Here is a 24,127-nt window from a genome sequence, read left to right on the forward strand (position 1 = left end):
GGCCCGTGAGCCATGGCCGCCGAGCCTGCGCGTCCGGAGCCTGTGCTCCGCAACGGGAGAGGCCACAACAGTGAGAGGCCCGCGTACCGCAAGAAAAAATAAAAATAAAAAGGCATATGACTTGAGTTCCCCGTAGTCATTCAGCAACTTTTTTTTAGTACTTATAGAATGTGCTAGAGTGTGAACAAGACAGAGGTCCTGCCCACATGGAGCTTCCATTTCAGTGGGGGAAGCAAGACAGACAAATAGGACAGACAGATGGACAGATAACCAAATGTGATGTAATATAATATAATGTACAGTTAGGAGTGCTACAAAGAATTATAAATGGGATAAAGGAATAGAGTGATCAAGGTATCCTACTCTATTAGTCGTTTTTTGCACTTCACTAGTTCTCAGTATGAGAAGAAGACGTTAAGGGGAAGGGTGGTCACATTTTGTTCCTTTGGGGTTTTTTGGTTTCGTTTGTCTTCCCCCAAATCAATACAGGGCTTTTAGTGCCTCTTTAAAATATCACAGAGAGGTCTTAGGAATCATCTGGCATCTTGTTGTTTCTGTAGCTGGATAACTTAAATCTTATTCATCACCTGCCGAACTGGTCCTTCTGCAGAGATGTAGATACCATCTAAAATTTTTCTAATATTCTTGTTTTCAACTGTTGTGGCTTGCTGAATCAAAGCAGCTGAATTTGATGCAGTTTCAATGTCATTTTCTTTGAGAATTAACTCACCTTTCTGGGCTTGAGGTACTGAACAAGTGATGTCTGGCCTCACCTGAGCCCGGAGCATCTGTCTTTTGCCCAAAAAATTTCAGATTTCAACAAGAGACCTGTTCTGAATAACAACATTGATGGGAAGATGAGCATATACAGACCTCATTTTGTAATGGAAACCCAACATAACACCCTTGATCATGTTCTGTACGTGATACAGATAGTCGAAAAGTGGCCAGTTTCTTTCTGTATCCCCGCCATTTGTCAACCTGGAGCCTCTTTCTTTTCTTTCCAAGGAAACTGAGTTCTACATTGATATGATTGAAGTCCCTCCAAAAGGCTCTTCTGGTTCCCTTCACAGTAATTGTGTGGCCCTTCACACAGTAATTGTGTGATGTCAGAATTTTCTGGAATATCTGCAGTCTGATTGCTGAGAATGGTCTTCATTCTCACAGTAGATGCAGCAAAGAACAGTTTTTATTTTTAACAAACCTTGTGAGATAATTGTAGATTCATATGGAGCTGTAAAACAATTGTAATTCAGAGAAATTCTGTTTCTCCCAATGGTAACATCTTGTAAAACTATAGTGTAATATATATAATCTCATCTGTATCTATAAAAGAATCTTGCTGGGGTTTTGATAGGAATTGCATTAAGCCTGTATATCAGTTTGAGGACAAATGACATCGTTACTATGTTGAGTCTTCTGATCCATGAACATGGTATACCTCTCTGTTTGTTTAGATCTTCTTGGATTTCTTTTATGAGCATTTTTGTAGTTTTCAACATATAAGTCCTATACATGTTATATTTACACGCAAGTATTTCATTTTTCTTGAACAATTGTAAATAATATTATTTTAAAATTTTTGGTATCCATTCATTTATTGCTAGCATATAGGAATATAGTTGATTTTGTATGCTTATCTTGTATTCTGAGACCTTGCTGAATGTACATTTTAGTTCTAAGAGATTTTTTGTATATTCCTTAGGAAGTTCTATGTAGACAGTCTGCAAATAAAGACAGTTTTATTTCTTCCCTTTTGATCCATATGCCTTTATTTCACTTTCTTGCCTTATTTCACTGGTTAGAACTTCCAACACTATGTTAAATAAGAGTGGTGAGAGCAGACATCCTCACCTTGTTCTCAATCATAGGGAGGAAAGCATTCAGTCTTTCCTTATTAAGCATAATGTTAGCTGCAGGGTTTTTTAATAGATGCTCCTTGACAAGTTGGGTAAGACCCCTTCTATTCCTAGTTTGCTGGGCATTTTTTTATCATGATTAGATGTATTTTTCATATGCCTTTTCTACATCAGTTGATATCATATGATTTTTCTTCTATAGCCTGTTGACATGGTAGATTACTTTGATTGATTTTTGAATACTGAACCAGTCTTCCATCCCTGGAATAAACCCCACTTAGTCACAGTATATAATTCTATTTAAATATTCCTGAATTATATTTATTAATATTTTGTTAATTTAGTCTGTACCTTGCCTTTTTTATACGGTCCTTAGTTGGTCTGCTTTCTTCTCTCTACCTTTCAGAGTCTTCTTATGTTTGTCTTATATTTAATGTCCATCATTTTTAGTTGTGTTTGGTGGGAAGAATAGGGAAAAGTATGTCTATTCCATTTCCTGGAAGCAGAAGTCCCTTCAGATGGTCAATTTTTAGGTATACTTTTAAGCAGCTGTATAATTTACTACCAGAAGAAAAGAAAATCCTGAATTCAGGTCTTGATGAATAAAAATGTTCGACCAAGGTACTGGTTTGACTTGCTTGATTCTAAAAGAAGCTGAACAAAGAGATTCAGGCTGAGCAAAAAGATGTAAACATATCAGGTCTTCAGTATCACTCCTGTACTTCCCAGCAGAAGAAAGACCTGTCAGGGTCATCAAAGCATCAGGGACACTATACAGGCTCTTACCCCAGCAGATTGGCACGCACCGATAGAAGCCTTTTGATGAACTTCAATCCACTGTCGTACCGACAGCATTCACTTAAATTGCATTTCCGGGACTTCCCTGGTGGTGCAGTGATTAAGACTCCACGCTCCCAATGCAGGGGGCCTGGGTTTGATCCCCAGTCAGGGAACTAGATCCCACGTGCATGCCGCAACTAAGAGGTCGTGTGCCGCCATTAAGACCTGTTGCGACCAAATAAATAAATATTTGTAAAAAATAAAATTGCATTTTCTTCAAGCTGTTGGTAATACCAGATATTTACAAAAAGGTGCTGTAGGCACTGCCGCCTGCTCTCAGTTGCCTATCGACAGTTATTTGCCAAATAATTGTGTGTTGGGGGGCCTGAAACTTAGGCCAAGGGGGACTTTTCTTCTGTTGTAGACAGATGATGATGACTGGTCAAGGAGATGAGTTCTCAGAGGGTCAGTGAGAATCTCTTCTGTATCAAAAGAGCTCCCATTCTTTGCTTTCATTGGTTGGCTTATTTTTCTGCCTTTCTTATGATTTCCAAGAAATATGGCACGGTAGTAGAGGTCACAGAGATTCAGTGGGGGAATCAATAAGCCACGGAGTTCTAACAGCCCCTGGTTTCAAAGGTCCCTCTCCATGGTGAAGTTTTCAAAACAGCAGATATTTTCCATTCTCCTCTTATCTTCCTGCTGGTTTACTTTAGCATATATTTGCACGCACCTACTGTGAGTGTGGTGATTGAGGAAGAAATGATCCCTGCTCTCAAGGAGTGGTAGGCAGAGAGGGTACAAATGACCGTAGTTCAGGGGTCACCAAGGAGCAGACAAAATGCCTTCAAAGGTCAGACGCAGGTAACCTGGCTTTCTGCTGGTGAAATTTGAGCTGGTGCTTCAAGAGTTAGGAGGATTTCAGCAGCTGGGGGTAGGGTGCCACTGCTGGCAATGGGTGGGCCAAGAGGTGAAAGCATAGGCGCGTCCAGGGAACATAGCACAGAGCACGTAGGGCTGGACTGAAGAGAGAACAGCACTTTCCTCTCCAGCGCTCACCTGTCCAACCATTGAAAATAAACATCTTTTCCCCATATGACCGTTAGAACCGTAATGTCTTTCCACTTATGTTTTTCCTTCCACTTTACCTAAAGTGGGCTTTTGTCATCCCCTCATTCATTTGTGCACTTGAGTTAAGACTTTAAAGTGTGCTTACCTACCTAGCGTTAGGGGTTGAATTGCACCCTCCACCCCAAGATACGTTGGAAGTCCTAACCCACCCTTCGGCACCTGGGAATGTGACCTTATTTGGAAATAGGGTCTTTGCAGATGGAATCTGTTTATGTCTTGTAATCAAGATGAGGTCACTAGGGTGGGCCCTGATCCACTGTGATTGGCGTCCTTATTAAAAGAGGGAAATTTAGACACAGACACACACGGGAAGAACTCCATGAGATGATGGAAGCGGAGATTGGAGCTGCAAGACAAGGGGTGCCAGGATGGGTGACCAGCACTGGAAGAGGCAAGGAAGCGTTCTCTCCTACGAGTTTCAGAGGGAACATGGCCCTGCCAGCACCTTGATTTTGGACCTCGTTGTTTTAAGCTACCCAGTTTGTGGTTCTTTGTTATGGCAGCCCTAGGAACTAACATACCTAGTTTATACCCGGCCCTCTACTCGTGGAATTCGACTTGGATTCTACAGTCTGTCAGGGAGGTTCAGTTGTGCCTGTTGAGGTGACATCGGTGGCTAATAGGTGGTCTTTGCAGGGGGAATTTGATCATCAGAGGGGCTCCTCGGTTTTCTGGTCTTTAGGCTGAGGTCTCTGGGATCTCCGTGGAGGACAGTGAGCTGGTGACAGAGGGTGGAGTGAGTAGGCACAGCCGACTGTGACGTGGTTCCCATTAGAAAATTGGAGTAGATGGGAATTAAAGGGTTCTAGGGCAAAAGACTTCAGAGTTCATTTATACCGACTCTTCCTCCTGCCTCTCCCTGGAAAGAAGTATCACGTGACCCATCCAAGAGCCACTCTGCTAGTAACAGAGTAAGGACTTGAATTCAGATCTTAAATCTCACATCCAGACTTCTAAGATTTCTACAGGGACTCTAAAGTCTGTGGTTCTGACTTCAGAAAGTTTTTTGGGGGTCACAGAATTTTAACTTACGCCTTTAGACTCTTCTTTATTTACTGGGGCTGGTGGGGGGAAGAAAGAAGAGGCACTTTAAAAAAGAAAAAGCAAAAAAGGGGAACATGTTGACCTTCAGGAAAGGGATTTGAAAGAACAAGTTTATGCATCTTTAAAATAAAAGACCCAAGGGTATTTAGTTTTACTCTGTGTCATTGAAAAATAAAATCCACCCCAGCCTCAAGTGGATGGGAAGTTCCAGCTCACAGGTTCATTCACTGACCGTCCGACCCACGTGTTGCAGAGGGTAGAATTTATAAAATCAGCAACTATTATATGACCTCAGACACCACAAGTTGCATTTTCAGCGTCATTCTGAGTTTCCTGTCCCTCTGCAGGGTGGAGTAGAGCCACTAATGTTGTTTCCATGGATTTCATCTTTCCAGGCTTGGTTTAAATCTCGAGTGCAGGATGCCAGGTAGATTCATTATGGCAGTAGCAATGCACACATGCCATCATGGTAGCTTTAAATCAATCTCTCTCCTAAAGGTTCCGAGGAATGTCACTTACAAGGCACGTTGCTTGCATGAGTGTCCTTTGTGTTGGGTGCCCTGGAATGTAATTTCTATCAGGAAGACATAAAGGAGACACGGGGAGGAATCATTTTGCTTGACAGCACACTTTGAAAGGAAGGGGAGTTTGTTATTGTTATTTTTTGTTGTTACTAATGATTGTTTCTTGGGTTCCTCCAACAAAGAAATGCTGTGTGGCTTTCAAAAGTCTCCCCGTGCAAATGCTTCCCGTCACCAGTGATCAGCGTCCTGCCATTTTGAAATCCAGAAGTGGCTTTAGCAGCCCTTATGACATAATCATTGCCGGGAGCTGGAGACCAACCTCTCAGAGAAATTGACACTCTCATCTTCCATCTTCGTGTACGCATTCTAAGTGCTGGTACGCAGTCACTTTAACAAACTGTCACCCTGAAATAGGGTTGCTTCATCCAGCGCTGTGGAAAAACAAGGTTAGAAGAGCAGAGACTTTTGTTGATAGTGAGCAAGTGGGATTTGTTAAACCAATATTGAAAGGTGGTTTGCACACCTCTCGGCAGCTCATGTTACTTCTGAAAAGATGTGGTCTTTGAGCCCTGGTTGGCACAGATACAGTTAAAGTTGCATCAGGACCTTTGTTATATAATCCTTCCCGGTTATATAATTTGGGGTCCTGTTTTTTCTTGCCCTGGTTTATATCGACTGAAACAAGGATAGAAGATCACAACAGTTCATAGTTTCCTGTAATAGCGGAGGCAGTAATGTTATTGATTAAAGCACATGGGATCTATTGGTTGTCAGTAATACTATATACAGGCTGAACTATGTGTATGTGAACAGTTTGTGTATGAAAAATATAAAATGAGTTTCAGACATATCATCCTACAGATGAGCAGTTTAAAAGAACTGACTTGCAGATTCTGGCTTATACAAACCTTCTGGCCTCAGCCCATGTCTCTAGCGGGTCAGAAACTAGAAGCCAGCCTAGATATGGAAACATACAATACGGTAGGGACTTTTTATGGCTGCCGTGAGTGGCCCCTATGACTTTTTCCAGACCTGGCCCAGATACAACCAGGAGACATTACAACCTAAGGGCAGGTAGGATTCTTGAGACTTCGGTTCACCTGCGACACTGAGCTCACCTATCTCTGAAGTGACTGCTATCACCTGCTTCTATCTTGGCCTCCTCCCAGTTATTTCAAATATAAATTTAGTAGCCAGTAATTTGCGGCCCCCAGCCAGTTGGTTTGAGCAGACCTAGAAATCAATTACACCACTGTCCCCCTACTCCCACCTACCCAGCCTGGGAAGATTGTAGAACAAGCACATCTGTCCCATGCCCCAGCTCAGAGGCATCCCTAAGTAGGCGACACGGATCAGAAAACGGTACCACATAGGGAAGCCATGCTATTACTTGATCTACTTCTGACTCCAGATGCGAGGGTTCTGTGTCTGTCCCTTCCAGGGCCCCAGCACCCTGACTGTCTGGCTGGGACCTTCTCAACAGCTCTTGGTCCTCAGGGAGTGGTGCCCACATCCTGCTCTAACAAGACTCTAGTCGTCGGAACCGTGAACCGTGAAGGACACACCTTCCACGCTGCCAGCAGATCAGATCCGACCCCCACCTTTGCCCCTTCCCCACCACTTGGACCTGGACCCACTCTACTCCTTTTCATCCTCAGCCACCCTCCTTCTCAGGCTTCTTAGCTCCTGCCACCTCCCTGCCACCCCCTCCCCAGGCCTGACTGCTCTTGACTCCCAGAATTCACTGTGGCCAAGAAGCCACGCTAACATCTTTCTACAAAACAGTAATATTTTGCTTCAAATACTTCCTAAGAAGCAAGTACTAACATCAAATTGGGTTGTGGGTAGTTTCAGTTTTCTTCTTCATACCCTTCTTTCTTTTTTTTTGGCTGTGCCACACAGTATGCAGGATCTTAGTTCCCCGACCAGGGATCGAACCCACGCCCCCTGCAGTGAAAGCGCAGAGTCCTAACCACTGAACCACCAGGGAATTCCCAACCCTTCTTTCTTTAAATCAAATTTTCTACAATGAACATGTACTATTTTTTTAACTGGAAATAAAAAATATATATTGTAAAATAGCCGTTGGGAAGATGGCAAATAAAAACAAGTAGTCTTTTTTGTTCAGTAGAATAACAAAAACAGTAAAATCACCCCAAAGTAAATCAGTGCAAAAATATGAGGCAGCCTTGCTCCTCCTCATCAAGTAATAAATGGCCTTTCACAGGTGAGATGAGGTGGGACGTTACCGTCATTACCATCAACCTCCAGTCCTGATACTTCTGCAGAGATGCTGGGCATGTCCTACTCCAGTAGACACCATGGGAATTTATTACAGGGTTGTTGGGGGGCTCAAATGAGAAAATAGATGTGAAAGTACTTTATAAATGGAAGCTATTATTTTCAACAAAAAGTAGAGAACTTTCATCTACATTGGGAGACAAGGCAGAACATTGTAAGGATGTTTATACAATTTAACATAGGGGAAGATGTGGCCATTACGATCTAAGAACTTAAGTTCATCTATTCATTTGATAAATATTTATTGGGGGCCTGGAACAGTTCTTGGTGCTTGGGATTCATCAGTGAAGAAAACAGACACAAATCCCTGCCTCGTGGAGCCTCGTGAGGGAAACAGATGAGAAACAAAAAAATCGAATAAATAAAAAGAAGTGACCATCAAAATAACAACAGTAAGTAACACTCCAATAGTGCTTATTTTGTGCCAGGCATGTATGTAATATATTTAATCCCAAATGCTCTATGAAGTAGTTACTATTTTCAACCCCATGGTGGGGGGAAATGACCCACAGAGAGGTGAAGTGACTTGCCCAAGGTCACGCAGCTAGTAATGCTGGCACTGGAAATCAGTTTCACAGAGGAAGTTAGTGGGTGAGAAGCCAGTGGAGAAAGAAACGGAACGGGGTAAGGGGTTATCCATTCAGCAGACATTTCTGAGTGCTCTGTGCCTGGCACTGTGTTGGATGCCTGGGATATAGAAATGCAAGGGGCATTATCCCTGCCCTGGAGAGGTTCACAGTCTCTTAGGGGAGATTAGGGGTACACAGACATATGAGCAAACCATGTGGTGTGATATACCTTCCTCCTTGGTTACCTAGGGCAGCAGAGGTACCATACTGGAAAAGCATTCTATTTGAGCAGACCCAAATCACCTAGTGATTTCATGGCATCAGCGGCCTTACCTTTGTCCAAAGACCGTTGATCGTGGTGTTGTACTCTCTCTTTCACTGCAGAACTTCTAGGCATGACAGGCTGATCAAGCCAATAGCTACTTTGGTTAGACTCCAGGCCGCAAAGCCAAGGCCCTTGGCCTTCCTGAGCTCCTGAGCTGATTGATCCCTCCCGTCTGCACCAGGAGGGCCAGTTCAGTTCCCCTTGATGTCTGTCTGTTTAGTTGGTGTCTGTGGTATAGCCGTTGTTCACTCTTTTGAATGTCGCCCGTCCCTCCTTTCATCTCTCGTTGACCTCAGAGAGTGTCACACGGAGGGACAACCCTTTGCATCCCCTGCCTGTTCCCAGCCCTGCCCACGGTCCTCCATCCCATCATTGGCAGAGGTGGGCCAGGGAGACCTCATGCCTACTGAGGATAAGCCATTGCAGGTTTATTTCCTGCTAGTGAGGGGTCAGTAGCGAATACAGCCTATTTATTCCCAGAGCTGAAAGTCACAAGGACTTAATAAATGCTCTGGTGCTGTAGGGTTTCTGTTGGTTTGAGGTTATATTTGTTTCTTTACTTCTTTTGTCTGACAAAGTCTTCTGAAGAGGTGAATTGTTTTTGCTTTTGCTCTGGATTCAAGAGATGCGTACTGTCGTGGGGAAGTTCCCCCTTATCTTTCCCCCGGGCAACCACACTTAACCTCTTTTCTCATAGACATCAGTGCAGGAGGATGAGATCATTAACATTGAACATCCATCATAGGTCGGGACTGCCCTCCCCTCTTCAGGGCAGCTGAAGGATTTCCCTCCGTTAGGCCCATAGTAGTCGGTTGTTTTGATTGCTTATGAGAAGGCCTGGCACGTTATGACGGTTACTTCACCTAGTTCTCAAAACAACCCATGTTAGGGTGGAGAAAACCCAGGCTCGGAGAAATAAAGTAACTTCTTCCCAGGCACACAGCACGCAAGCAAGTAGAACAAGACTTAAACCCAGATTTTTAAATTTCCGTTTGTTTTCTTTCCAATACTCTTTCTACTCCAAGTACTCTTCTGTGGGGAAATGAACTGAGCCTATCTTCCTAAAAAGTGTCCTTTTTTTAAACACTTAAAAACACTTCCTTGTTCCTGCAAGCCACGCTTCTGAGTTTGATTGTTTGCGAGGTTTTTTGTCTGCTGGTTGGTTGGTTGGTTGGTTTTTTGGTGCCTATTATTAAGCTAGAAGAGGCAGGAATGAAGATTTTTTTCCTGGTAAAATAAAAAATTGCTTCTCTCTTCAAATCTGTGCTTTTCTATCTCTCCAACAAGTTGAAGATGATATTAAAAGAATAGCTCTGTCTTACAGATTAACAGTGAGACACAGATTATTTAAATTCACGTTTTAAACTGTAGAAATAGACTAACAGGTGATCCTTACGTACTGTGACCTTGTTAGTTTCTCAGACATTACCACATTTTGCGGTAAATAGTATTGACCAGACAGAAAGATAGGTTCATAACTGTGTAATCAAGAACATCTTGGGGCTCATCGATGAGGTTTAGGGGGTCTAGACAAATTCCTGAAATTGTGTTCAAAACATGTGCCTTCCTCAGCTTTTCTTATTAAAGAATCCTTCTTTTTCATCAGACCCTCAAAGGACGTGGTCACCACATCAGCATCTTCAAACAGCACATACTTGTAATCTCACAGTTGCCCTGGGTCAGGAATCCAGGCCCAACTTAACTAAGTCCTCTGCCCAGGGTCTCACCAGGCAGCAAACAAGTGTCTCAGGGCTGTGGTCCTTTCTGGAGTTGAGTCCTCCTTCAAGCTCATATAGTTGCTGCCAGAATTCAGATCCTTGTGGTTGCAGGGTGGAGGTCCCCTTTTCTTGCTAGCTCTCGGGCGGGGTAGATACCCACATAGTCCCTGCCACATGGCCCCCTCCCAGACTCTCACAATCAGGCAGCTGCTTCAGGGCCAGCAAGAGAATCTCTCATTCGGGTCTGCTGCGACCCAGTCCTACCTGACGTAACGTGACCCAGGAAGTGACTACCCATCACTTTGCCGTATTTTATCACTAGAAGCAAGTAACACCTTCCATCTGTACTCAAAGGGAAGGAGATTATACAAGATCATGACCCACCGGGGGTCTCCTTGGTCTTTGTCTGACATAATCACCTCCTGAAAACTCAAAAGAACCTCTGCTCTGGAATCTTTGAAAAAAGACACAGTTGACATCCTACAAACACATCGTTAGTTCACTGAAGAGTCGCATCATATCCGTGGGAAGAAACCCGACATGACTGAATGGGGAAACATTGATCAGTCTTATTTTATCTAGATGGAGTCAGCGCCATGACGGGAGTATTAAATGAGAGAAAAGAGCTGATTCTAGGCTGTGTGGGAGAAGATCCACAGCAAACATGTATTACAGCCTATGTCAGTATCGTGGCCATGCTCGCTCTGTTTTTTGAGACAAAAAGATCATGGTTTGGACAAATGAGAGGCAGCCAGACCCCAAAATAACTTCAGACTCCTCATTCCTGGGTGCTGAGGGGGTAGCTGCATGTTGACTGAGATGATTCTTGGTTTATTTCGAGTCTAATTCAGCGTTAATAAAAAAGTTCAAAATTGAATGTGAGTTGGTCTGTGGTAGAACTTAATGGGAAATTCCCAGAGTCGCTCTTCCTTCTAGCTCTGTTTTCTTAGTGTATTCGTTTCCTCGGGCTGCCGTAGCAAAAGTACCACAAACCAGGTGGCTTAAAGAGCAGCCGCTTATGCTCACGGTTCTGCGGCTGGAAGTCTGAGATCAGGGTGTCAGCAGGGTCGTGCTCCCTCTGAAGGCGCTGGGGAAGGATGTGCTCCAGGCCTCCCTCCTAGCTTCTGGTACTTCCTTTACTTCGGGGGCATCACTCCCCTTTTCACATGGCATTTCCCCTGTGCTTCTGTCGTGTCGGCGTCCAAATCTCCCTTTTTTATAAGGACACCAGTCATATTGTATTAAGGGCCCAACCTACTCTAGTATGACCTCATCTAATTCTATCTGTGATGACCCTGTTTCCAAATAAGATTATGAGATGCTGGGTAGGACTTCAACACGCTAATTAATTGGGTGGGTGAGGGTGGGGGAAGTGGACACAATTCAACCCATAACACTTAATGAAGAATAATTTTAAATTTTCCTGATGGTCATGTTGTTCTGGCAAATAAATCAAAGTCTCCCTGGTGCATCGATGGTCAGGGATCATTAGATTCCCCTCTCTCCCTCCACCCTCTCATTTGGGAGTTTACTATTTTCTCACTAGAATGGCATCCTTGCCTTTTGGACTTAATTTTAGAAATAAAACAGCTCTCATCCTACGTCTAAAATTGGTCAGTCATAACCCTATTTCTGGTAGTAGGAGGCGTATCCAGGGGTCTGTTATCTGGCAACCTCACCTATAAGGTAGGTGGGGAATAGAAAACCAAGGTCACAGAGAAAACAGAACAAATGCTGAGCAAAGATGTCACAACAGTCACAAAATAAACCCTTTTAAGAGAACCCTGTGGACCTTTGCTCACATCCTAGTAACCTTCACTCTGCACATAATTCTAACAGACTTTTAAAGTTCACAGGACAGTGGAAGCATCCATATGTGAATGACAGACTCAGGGAAAATTCCAAACTAAATTCAGTTTAAATATTACTTCCGTTATGATGCCTTCATCAATATCTTCCTCTGAATTCCAGTATTATTTTATACCTTCATTAGTCACTTGTCACCTGTTTTCTAACAATTTGTATCCATATTCTACTTTGTTTACGTATCTTAATCTCCCCTACCAGATGCTTGTAGGAGCCGGGACATACCCAGTTGTGCCTAACACAATACCTGACACACAGTAGGGACACCAATAGATTCGTATTGAAGACTGAAAAACCAGAAAGGATAAATTTTTAAGTGGACAGTAATTAGGTAAGATAATAATTTAGGTGCCTAATAATTGTAGGCAGGGTGGAGTTTCAAAGCATTTTGAGCAAAAAAGATTCCTCTGATATTTCCTTTGTAAAATTAATTTTTATTAAAGTTACAGAATTTGAAACCTTACCTTTCATTAGGCTTTTAAGAGGTGGTCAGAAGATCTCAATTTATTTATTCCAGCAATTTTTAACAATCACTTTTAAGGGGACCTTTTATTAATGCTCGGTCTGATTTGCAAACTTAGTTAATTAAACTCCTTTAAACATTTTAAACTACATTTGTAAAGGAAATCGAACATATTAAATGTATAAGTACTCAATTGCCTGACTCAACAAACAAGCCGCCCAGAGCACTTAAGCAATTCTTACAAATCTAATTAAGCTTATAAGTATGTTACACCCTACGGGCTTTTAAGTTTTCTTCTACTGTATATGACTTCAGTGAGATTTTGATTTAAAATCAAAGTCTCAATTGGTTATTTAATTCCACAGTTTAAGTTGATGTTTCAAGGCTGGTCATTATTCTTACAGGCCAGTTCTCTTAGTTGTAGCAAATATTTAAAATACTAGATCTACACTGATTTCTTTTTTTAAAAAAATTAATTTGAAAGATCTCATTTTCTTAACCATGTTTGTACTTTATTCTAAATCTTCTCTGGGTTAAAAAGTGCTCACTCACATTGTCCAAGAAGGAAAAGAAGGACACCCTCCCCTCTGCCTTCCAGAACCTTCCGCACATCAGGGATCTTTGGAAACTTCTATTCACCAGCAGTGCCTCCCCTCCCATCCATGACTGTCCAGGGGAAGAACTACCGCAAATCCCCATCAGGTGCTCCTTGGAGGGACCTCCCATGTACTTCTGGCAGCTTTTTTTTTTTTTTGCGATACGCGGGCCTCTCACTGTTGTGGCTTCTCCCGTTGCGGAGCACAGACTCTGGACGTGCAGGCTTAGTGGCCATGGCTTACGGGCCCAGCCGCTCTGCGGCATGTGGGATCTTCCCAGACCGGTGCACGAACCCGTGTCCCCTGCATCGGCAGCCGGACTCTCAACTACTGCGCCACCAGGGAAGCCCCCTTCTGGCAGCTTTGAGAGAGAAAGTCTGAGCAATCTGAGGCTCCCGAAGCTGCTCGGGAGCAGCGCGCCATCCTCAGGCTGTCTGAACTTCCTTTACCCCAAAGAGGTTTCCAAAGATGGGCAGACAAGCCCCACCCAAATTCTTGGGGAGCCATCAGCTGTCGGTGCCTGGATGTCCCCGAGAGGTCCTGCCCATCGTCCTCACGGGCGCCTTCGCAGTGGGCCAGGAGGCAGCGAGGGTCTGGCCATGGCACCAACGTCAATGGTCTGTACCCTGCCCCGGTCCAGAGCTCTTCCCGAGGGAGGCTGGCCGTCAGGACCACACGCCGCAGCTTCCCTTCCCACCTCAATCCTGCATTCTCTCCTCATGCAGAAATCTGCACAGTGGTCAAAGGTTGAATTCAGAGTGTGGGCCTGGGTCAGAACCATGATGATCATTCAAATTACTGAAAGTAGCAAACCAAATCTGGCTCCCTGTGCACATTTTTAAAAATTTGAGCCCAAATAGTTTCTCACCCTGCAGAAATAATAAGGCCACATTCTGTTGTTCAGATATTCTCGACAGAACTTTTTTTGCCCCCAGATAACAAGTTATAAAAAATAAGCAGTTGTCTACATCTTTAAAAAAAAAAAGAAGAAGAAAAAGGGCTTCACTGGTGGCGCAGCAGTTAAGAATCCACCTGCCAATGCAGGGGACACGGATTCAAGCCCTGGTCTGGGAAGATCACACATGGCGCAGAGCAACTAAGCCCATGCGCCACAACTACTGAGCCTGCGCTCTAGAGCCCACAAGCCACAGCTGCTGAGCCCGCGCGCCTAGAGCCCGTGCTCCGCAACAAGAGAAGCCACCGCAACGAAGAGTAGCCCCCACTTGCTGCAACTAGAGAAAGCCCGTGCGCAGCAACAAAGACCCAACTCAGCCAAAAAATAAATAAATAAATGAATTTATGAAGAAAAAAAAGAAGAAGAAGGAAGGGAGGGAAGATGCTTACTTCGCTTAAGAACAGTTAATTGTTCTTTGAGGTCATCTCAAATAATTTTGAGCATCGCCTTCCTAACTGAATTTCAGGGGCAGGGCAGTGGTGAGGGAGGAGCTGCCTTCTCAGCTTGCTGGGATTTCTTAATGAGCAGTGGGTATCAACCAGCACTCAGTTGGCTATATATGCCCCTGACAGCTGGGCTGAGCCCCTTCTTACAGTCACTCTGTAAATGAGACCGCAACTTAAAGAGGTAAGTTTCACTTGTCCTACATCCCTTACATTAAAGGCAAACATTACGGATTCTTCTGTCCACTCACCAAGATCTATATCCCCTACCCTCTGGTTGTCACCAGAAAGGATTTTACATTTTCTAAATTTTAATATATGCAGATGTCTTTCCATGAGTGTCCAGAGACCTTGAAACTCTATGGGACTGTGCATGATCTTCATGTACAGACATATCTGAGATATATATAGTACCATGGGTTTGGTTCCAGACCACCGCGGTAAAGTGAATATTGCTATAAAGTGAGTCACATTTGGTTTCCTAGCGCATATGAAATGTATGTTTACACTATACTGTAGTCTGTTAAGTGTGCAGTAGCATTGTGTCTAAAGAAACCAATGTACATATTTTAATTTAAAAATACTTTATTGCTGGGGCTTCCCTGGTGGCGCAGTGGTTGAGAGTCCGCCTGGCGATGCGGGGGACGTGGGTTCGTGCCCCGGTCCGGGAGGATCCCACGTGCCGCGGAGCGGCTGGGCCCGTGAGCCATGGCCGCTGAGCCTGCGCGTCCGGAGCCTGTGCTCCGCAACGGGAGAGGCCGCAACAGTGAGAGGCCCGCGTAACGCAAAAAAAAAAAAAAAAAAACTTTATTGCTAAAAAATGCTAACCGTCATCTGAGCCTGCAGGGAGTTGTAGTAGTAGCATCCAAGATCACAGATCACCATAACAAATATAATAATAATGACAAAGTTTGAAATATTGTAAGAATTACCGAACTGTGACAAAGGGACATGAAGTGAGCAAATGCTTTTGGAAGAAAACGGTGCTGATAGACTTGCTTGATGCAGGGTTGCCACAAACCTTCAATCTGTGAAGAACGCAGCGTGTGCGGAGAGCAATAAAATGAGGTATGCCTGTAATGCTAAACGCTAACGTGGGCCTGTGGATCCTCATCTTTGGCTGCCAGAGCTCCCAGCCCCCCAGCCGGCCACTCCACAAGTGACATCAGTCCTGGAGAGCATCATGGGTTATAGCAGTGCCCAGTGATGGGTTTCCATGGTGACAACTCAGTCCTCAAGAAAATATTGTGTAGACAGGGAAGTATACGGTATAATTCTTAAATTTTGTTAAAATGGAAAAAAAAAAAAAGATATTTCACCCAGAGGCAGTGCTTCATGTATTGGAAAATTGTCTTAAAGAGAGTGCTGTATTTCCCGGCAATGTGGCTAAGTGAGTTCTTGCTTCATGAAAAAAACATTTGTAAAAGTCTGACAAAGGTTCTTGAGCCAATGAGAAAGTTGGTAAAAGCAAGTTTTTTATAACTGTGTTGAAGAAAAACCAGAATAATACAGTTTGGTTATCATTTAAAGTGTGAAGGGATTTGTGAGGCTTCCTGGCTTTTGCTACATGTATCACGAACCTGACTGTAACCAAAGGTTATATATAATGTGGTGCGGTGAATAATGCATGGGGAGTGATAACAGACTTTAAAAGAGAGAGAGAGAGAGAGAGAAGGTGGCTTTTAAGTACAGTATGGCATTTCCTTTCTGCCATGGTGATACGTGATATAGTGCTCTGTGGTGTGCAAAGTGTTACTGGTTGTCATAGCAGTAGAACACCATCCTGGAGAAGGGAGGAAATGCTGGCATAAGACGCTTCGCTGGAATAGAACTACAGTTCTAACAAAACCATCATGGTTAGCTCCGTATTTGTTGTCAAATAGTAAAATCCATGCTAGTCTTTTTCTTTCTTCGTGATAATGCTGAGTAGCCCTGATACCATCCCAGGGCTTGTATTACACACACAGGCTTCTGCCTTCATTTGAGAGTTTTGTACCTGTATTTTTACCTGGTGTAAAAATAGGTTATGTTATGAATGCCTCCCTGAACTCACTTCCAGCCACTGGCCCAACTCACTAAGCTTCAGGGTTTGAATACCTTCTCTGTAGCGCCTGTAATAAATTTCAGTGGTTCTCCTTGCTGTCAGGATTGCCTCTCCTTGGTCACATTTCAGTCGTCGTTATATTTTGTTAGACCCTGAGTGAACAGCCCTCTGAAAGAAGCATCTGAACTGAAGCTAATCTTTGCTTTCTGGTGGTTCTCAGGGCAGAGTCTCTGATGTGTCTGTCCCATCTTTCAAAGTGTATGTATATTGGATGAAACTGATGGAAATTCCTCTGATCCAGCTACTGATGTTCAGTTGCCTGGGTGGGTTTCAAAGGGAGCCAAGGCCAAGACAACCAGTGAGTCCAGATCGGTCGTCTTTGCCACATCATGGCTGTATCCTCTTCATCATCCAGCCCGTGAATCCACATTCTTCACCCAGCGAGGTATGGAGTAGGTAGTGTGGAAAGAGTTGTGTGCGTGTACACAGTCCAGAAGAATCCATCACACCACCGGCAAGCACAGCTCGCGCAGCAGGACCTCAAGATGATGGTACTTGGGTGGCATCATTTTGGTCTGATGATGATGATACAGCACTCCCAAGTGCCAGGTTCTCCCGTACGTGATTTGTGCACATCAGCTCATCTAGTACCACAGCCCGATTGACAGATAAGGAACCTGACGCACAGAGAGGTTAAGTATCTTGACTGAGATCACACTGCTAGTAAATGCTGGGGCTGGCCCCAGAGCCTGTGTTCCCAACTGCGCTGCGACTTCTGTGATCCAAAGCGGAACCAAGGAAGGCCCTAAATACATCCAGAGAACTGGGCACCTCCTGGGGGAACCACCGGAATCAGTGGTGTAAAATGAAGAAGAAAAACATGGTGATAAGCAAGGAAGAGGAGGGGACTTTGAAACATAGATGAGAAAGCCTCGCTTGCAAAAAGCAAAATAAAACGCAAAGTTCTGTTCATTAAACTGTTATCAATATGGAATTATACATCATTGTAAAGAAAAGGATAGTAAACTGTAAGCAGGAGACGAGTACCATGAGTGACAAGGACACTACCCCATACTTCTGTCTCACTCACAGCTCTGGCATATCTGGCTCAGATATCTTAGCACTGCATCCCCACAATTTCAGGGGCGGCCCGAATACAATATCCCATTGATCAAGTGGAATATCAAACATACCCAAGTTACAGTGATAACTGTGATAACAGCTAATATTACTTGACTGTGTCTCTGTACCAGGCATTGTTCTTAGGGCTTTGCATGTATCAACTTGTTTGATCCGCCCAGCAGCCCTGTAAGGGAGGGAGGTGCTATTTTGCGTTTTCCAGGTGAGGAAACAAAGGCAAAGAGAGGTTAAGTCAACTTGCCCCAGACTTCACTCCTAGCTCATGGCCAAGGTATTGATAACAGTCATCCATTCACCAGATATTTGATGAGAGCCCACTGGTAAGGGGCAGTGCTCCTGGCTCCTGGGGCATGGTGAGGAGCAAGCAGACGAGACCTTTCCCTGAGGGGCTGGCCTTCACGCAGATGTGCACGCATACACACGCGTCATAAGCTCTGAGCACCTCCAGTGATGCCTGTCGAGTATTAAGGAAGGGCAGGAATTTCTTAGGAGTGAGAAGGACTTTACAAAGATGGGTCAGGGGCAACTGGATGTGTTAGATAAAAGCAGAAAGTAAGGATAAATGAGTTCAGATTATGGAAGACCTTGGAGAGGCATAGGGGAGAGTCTTAGCTGGGGGCTGGATTGAGTTGTGTGTAGAAACGCAGCCTTCCCACAGTTGCCTCTAATGACACACAACATTGATTGGAAGTACAGTCACAACAGACTGTTCGGTCCAACCTTCTTGTTTTGCAGACGGGAAAGCGAGGCCTAGAAAATTTCTTCAGGACGAATTCCCTAGAAGAGCTGTCCACATGTTTCTGCTGCAGCTTTGTTTATAAAAGCCAAAAATTAGAAACAACCTAAATAAATGTCCATGTCCAGGGAGATGTTGAGATAAACTACGCAGCAATGAAAGACACGCGCTCCATCCCTCTGTACCCCAGATGGAGAGAGGCCAAGACTTACTGTTGAATGAATGAAAGAAACACATTGCAAAGCGATGTGTAAGTCTGTCTCCATTCATCTAAGACAGCAACACTATATTGTTGTGAAAGATACAGATTCTTGTCTGCTTGTCTGCAAAGGAAAAGCTCTGGTCAGATACACACCGAGGGACTGTCACCTTCAGTGAAGGGGCAAGGCCATAGGATTAGGTGATCTTTTTAGTAGTGGCCTAATTTTTAAAATAAGCAACTATATTCTTGTATTAATCGTGTGATTAAAAATTAAGTCAAAAAAGAAAGGTCTATTGACTTGTCTGATTGCATATGTTGAGTTAGTTGAAAAGGCAAGTCTAGGACCACTCAAGTTTCCTGGCTTCCAAACCCCACTCAAACACCCAAATATTCAAGCATGGAGAGGTGGGGTAGAGGGGGATCCAGAGCTTCGTAACCAGCCAGATATTGTTTACGAATCCCAGGAACCATACACATGTCAATGGGTTAAACCGGGTTTTGCTAAATGAGTGTGTGTGTTTCAAAAAAAGACTCCAATTTTTAATGGCATTAGTATTCCAGTCAGCTGAATCCCAGGCTGGAGAAAGGTACAAATGATGATTGCTCATTAGCAAATAGAATACAGATGTTAGCTTCATTTTGCCTGAGTGCATTGGCACCTTGGGGAGCCACCAGCTTAGTGAGCCAGACCCACAGTGATGCTGCCGGCCCGGCGCAGGGGAGGGGTCTGCAGATGGGAGGGGATACAGGTCACTTCAGAGCTTACAGGGCTGGGCTTTGTTTCCAGCAATAATTTGTTGGGACTGATTGGTAGAAGAGGGAAACTAAGAATTCTAAAGCAACTAACCAAAAAATTTTAGTATATTTTTTATTATATATTTTTTTCATTTAATTCTTAACAACCACCCTATGAACTAGGGTATATGGTTCCCTTTGGAAAGGAAAGTGAGGCTCAGAGAGGTGAAGTGAATTACCCAAAGTCACACAGCAACAAAATGATATATTAGAACCCACGTGTGTCTGGCTCCAGAACTCAGACTTCTGGGTGCCCTTCTCACTAGCAACTGGGGCTAAGGAAGAGAACGCATCTAGAGATCTCCCTTTGAGCAGTTTCCAGGACTTTTACATCTTATTTTCTCAGGAGCCTCATAAAAGATAAATGAAGGTGTTCTCATAAACAAAACCAGCACAGAAAAGGTCCAAGCTGGAGAAGGATAGATACGAAGGATAGTAAGATGCTACTTCAACAGTCCTGGCCCTCAAGAAGCATCTAGCTTGGTTGCAGGGTCATGAAGATTGAAAATCAAATGGGTAGAAGTCCTTACTGACCGTTCTACATGACAGGGAATAAATGTGCAGAAGTTGGATTTTCATTAAGGGGTGGGTACAGTTTTCCTAGGAAGAAAGGATGGGGAAGGGTTCTCAGGTTGGCGGCGACATGAATAAGAACACCCACGAGGAGTGCCAAGGCTGGCTGGAGGGACCGGGCTGCTCCGTGAGAGTGGCAATTCACTTGGCTTTGAGTACCAAGCAGGAGGGTTGGACCATGTCTTACAGGTTGGAGAAGAGCTGGCGGAGGTTTAGAAGGAAAGGGGTTCTTGAGACTGGTGCCACGTGGACAGTGGTTTAGCAAGAGGAGAGCTCAAGGCAGCAAGACCTGGTTGAAGGTGGTTCCTGGGGTCTGGCACAAGCTGGTGAACACTGGGTTAGGGGTGCGGGGTGGTGGCCTGGGTGCATTCTAAATGCATTTGCAGTATGAATATGTTAGAAACGCCTTACCTGCCAAGACATTTCCCCCCACACACACCTTGACCTATCTCATAGCTTATTTTGCCTTGGGTAAAATGCTGGGGTTTTAAAGATTTGGGTTTTGTTTTTTTTTTCCAGTAGGGAGGATGAAAAGTTTATACCCCATCAAGACATAATGCCTTTTATGACTCAAGTGTTCTACCCACACACAACACCTCTCGCCCCCCAATAAACACACATCACTTACAAACTGCTTGTGCGTCTGTTCACACTAAGTCCTATGTAAATGCCTGTTAACCAACTTTCGTATCAATGGAAGTGTGTCAGCCTAGGTGCCTCTGGTGATGTGAGCCCGACCTGTTCCTAGTGCCCCAGCCAGTAAGGCATTGTGCTGCCCACCTAATCTTTTTGCTCATTGTCAAAAATGTCCCACTTCTCACCTTTGCAACTCTCAGCAACTTAATAAACTTTTTCAAGAGGAACTGAGGTTACTCTCTTAAGAAGACCCTGGTCTGTCTTCAAGGTGAATGAAGAGTTTTAGATACAGGGACCCATTTCATTATGCCCTCAGCATCTGCCCAGCTGTTAAAATTTTAAGACGGCAAGTCATCGAATTTTTCAGCTGTCCCACCACCACCACCCAACCCGTGTATCAGATGTCACTATAGATCTCTTGGTCCAGCAAATTCTCTTTACTGTCCTACAACAGAAGCTACCTCCCTTCTGCATTTGGGCTGACAGGGATAAACAGCTGGAGGCATGGCCTATGAGAAAACAAAACCAAGCTTCCAGAAACAATTGACTTTAACTTCTTGTTCTAAACTGAAAGTTTTTACTGTTGCTTTCACTAAATTCTTGTCCGAGAACTTTTCTCACCTTATTAAATGGATAGAATTCAATGTGGTCAGATGCATTCTGCCTCGGGAGTATAAAATTAATTTAGAACCGACATTTTAAATAGTGGAACCCTTTTATATAGTGATGTGAAAATGGTTCTGCTTTTGAAAACCAAAATCAAACATTAAACAGTATGTGTCTCTGTGAAGAAGTCAGATATCTTGCTGGGATATTACTTTGGCTTTCTGCCAAAAAAAAAAAACAAAACAAACCTCTATTCTTCTAACTCTGAAGAAATGAAGCAAAAAAAAAAGGTATTTGAGGAATGGGTAGGGGGTTGTGATTGTTTTATCCTCGAGACTAGAAGCCAGATTTGCAAAGCAGCACTTTTTTTTTTTAACTCTAATCCAGACAAGAAAAATTGGGTGCCTTCCCCAGATAGAATCTCTAAACTGTGCCCAATGAAAGCTTGAATAACTGGTTTGGATTTTGAAAGATAGAAGACCCAGCCCATTGCTGACTGCAGTTTAATTACATAATTAACCAACCAATCCTGTTTTTCTCTGGTGTAGACGCCTTGCAAAATAATTTTCCATATGCCCCACTAACCCACAACCTCACGTTGTTGTCTCCCGTTTTTGTTAACCATCTGAAGGCAGATTCTTTTAATTCTCTTGCTTTTTTAAAGGGCTTGGCCAGGCTCACCTTACCCGATAAACAGTTTAACAGTCAGAAGCAGCGTCTGGCCCTCTGATACAGATCAGAAAATGGAATCGTGTTACTCCCAAGCTGGTTGTAGCCTGTGTTTTTTCTTTTAAGAAAATATTCTGCTTAGCTAGAAGGCGTTCACATTACTTGATCCCCACTGGGCTGAGAAGAAAGAAAAAAAAAAGTCTGACAAAATGCAGAAACTATGGTCGGTTGCCATCAGAGTTGAACCACCTTCAGGGGCGAATCCAGGGAAGGAGCTGCGGGGAGGGGGTGGGGGTCATTGTGAAGCGCCTGCCCTGGAAGGGGGCCTCTGCATCTCTCCATCTTTTCACAGCCGTAATTGAGTGAAGAATATCACCAGCTTGATTTACAAAAGCTGCCGCTTACTCCCTCCTTGTGCCCCAAAGCAAACAAAATAGGCAGGTTCCCAATTTGGAGCCAGCGGCATGAAGCCCAGGCCTTTGTTTGCTGTTGAGTTGTCCGGGCAGCCGAGCAAATAGATGTGAAGAGATTAACCAAACAAGAAAGCCCAGCACGGGCGGCCCTTTCTGTCCAGCCTGGAAAGTGCAGCCAGCGGGGCCGGCCGAGGGGTGGAAAAGGCACAGGGCCTGGGCTCTGGTCGAGACTTCCGCAGACAAACCTTGTCCTTTCTCAACATCCCAGTGGGGAAAATAGGATTGAGCCTGCTTCGCCGGTGATAGAAATTAGAGATTGAGTCCAACCTCCTTAGCTCACAGATAAGGAAACTCCCTCGTTAACAGATAAGAAGACAGAAGCCATTTGTGCTAAGTAACCTGCCCCAGACTGGTTGGGACATAATAAAGAGAAGACACCTCATCAGAGTTGGGAGCGCATCCACGCTGACTTGTTATCTTTAGGGATTTTCTAAATTCTTCCAGAATGTTTTGCTCCTTTTGTGCTTGCCTGTTGCCCCGAAAGGCTTAGTTTTTTCAGCCTTCAAGGATCCGTGAGAAAGCTCATTGAGGAAAGACCCGTAAGTTAGGAAGTGCAGCGGTAGTAGCATCTTCTTCAATGCTGTCGAAGCGAGTATAAAATTGGAAGCGATAGCCTAGTAAATTATTAGGTGTGCCCTTGAGCAACCGCATCACAAGTTTTGGTAATTGCCTGCTTCTTTTCTAGAAACACAATTAGTTGTCCAGTTTCCTCTGGGTGGCAGCCTTCCCGTCCCCTCCAGAGCAAAAGGGAAAGGGTCTCGTTTATTATCCTTCCTCAGTATTCCTCACTTAGGTCAGCCGGCAGGGTCATATCCTCAGACCAGTGGCTTGCCCAAAGCAAATATTTTAGTTATCTATACCTCACCTATCTCCAAAAAAAGAAGGGAGGTGACTTATGATCATAAAAGCACAAAAAGCAATCATACCAGCAGTCCCTAATGTAGGATTTTTTAAAGAGTAGCTGTATGGGAAGGAAAGGGAGGGAGGGTCACTCCTAGGGGTTGTACTTCAAGAGCCTAGGCCACGAAAATGACAACCATTGATTCAAAACCCAGCTCTGACAGCAGCAAGAGCGAAGAGGGAAGTGTGGTGGTACACACAGCTCTCATTTCTAGGACAAGCACACATACCAGTGAGGTGCCTGACTCTGAGAACAAGGGTGATCTATAATGGCTTTTTATGACAGGGGTAAGAAACAGTGCCTTAAACCAGCGGTCCCCAACCTTTTTGGCACCAGGGACTGGTTTCGGGGAAGACAATTTTTCCATGGAGGGAGGGGGAGGGATGGTTCAGGCAGTAACGCGAGCAATGGGGAGCAGCAGATGAAGCTTCGCTCTGAAAAATGAAGAAGGTTAGCTTCCCAACCTCTCCAGCTAGAAGGCTAATGGACTACAGGCTGAGCAATCCAGCATCGGCTACACACAATCTTTGTGAATTGTTGAGTTCTGATAATACAACACCCCCCAAGGAATATGTCTTAGTCTACTCCAGCTGCCATAACAAAACCCATAGATTGGGTGGCTTTGACAGAAATATATTTTCTCAGTCTGGAAACTGGAAAGTCCAAGATCAAGGTCCAGCAGGATTTGGTATCTAGTGAGAGCTTACTTACTGGCTTGCAGGTGGCCACCTTCTCCCTGCATTCTTTCCAGAGAGAGAGAGAGAGAGAGAGAGGGAGA

General features: G+C 44.1%; 1 protein-coding gene and 1 pseudogene across 2 annotated transcripts in view; one reads left to right on the plus strand and one right to left on the minus strand.

The window, feature by feature from the left end:
- The window catches only part of FOXN3 (forkhead box N3), a 296,834-nt gene that overhangs the window by 221,708 nt on the left and 50,999 nt on the right, over positions 1–24,127 (plus strand). The gene's annotated exons all lie outside the window — the stretch shown is intronic.
- LOC136142936 (large ribosomal subunit protein uL6-like) lies at positions 570–1,159 on the minus strand (annotated as a pseudogene).

This window comes from Phocoena phocoena, chromosome 2, assembly GCF_963924675.1.
Source record: "Phocoena phocoena chromosome 2, mPhoPho1.1, whole genome shotgun sequence".
Classification (NCBI taxonomy): Eukaryota; Metazoa; Chordata; class Mammalia; order Artiodactyla; family Phocoenidae; genus Phocoena; species Phocoena phocoena.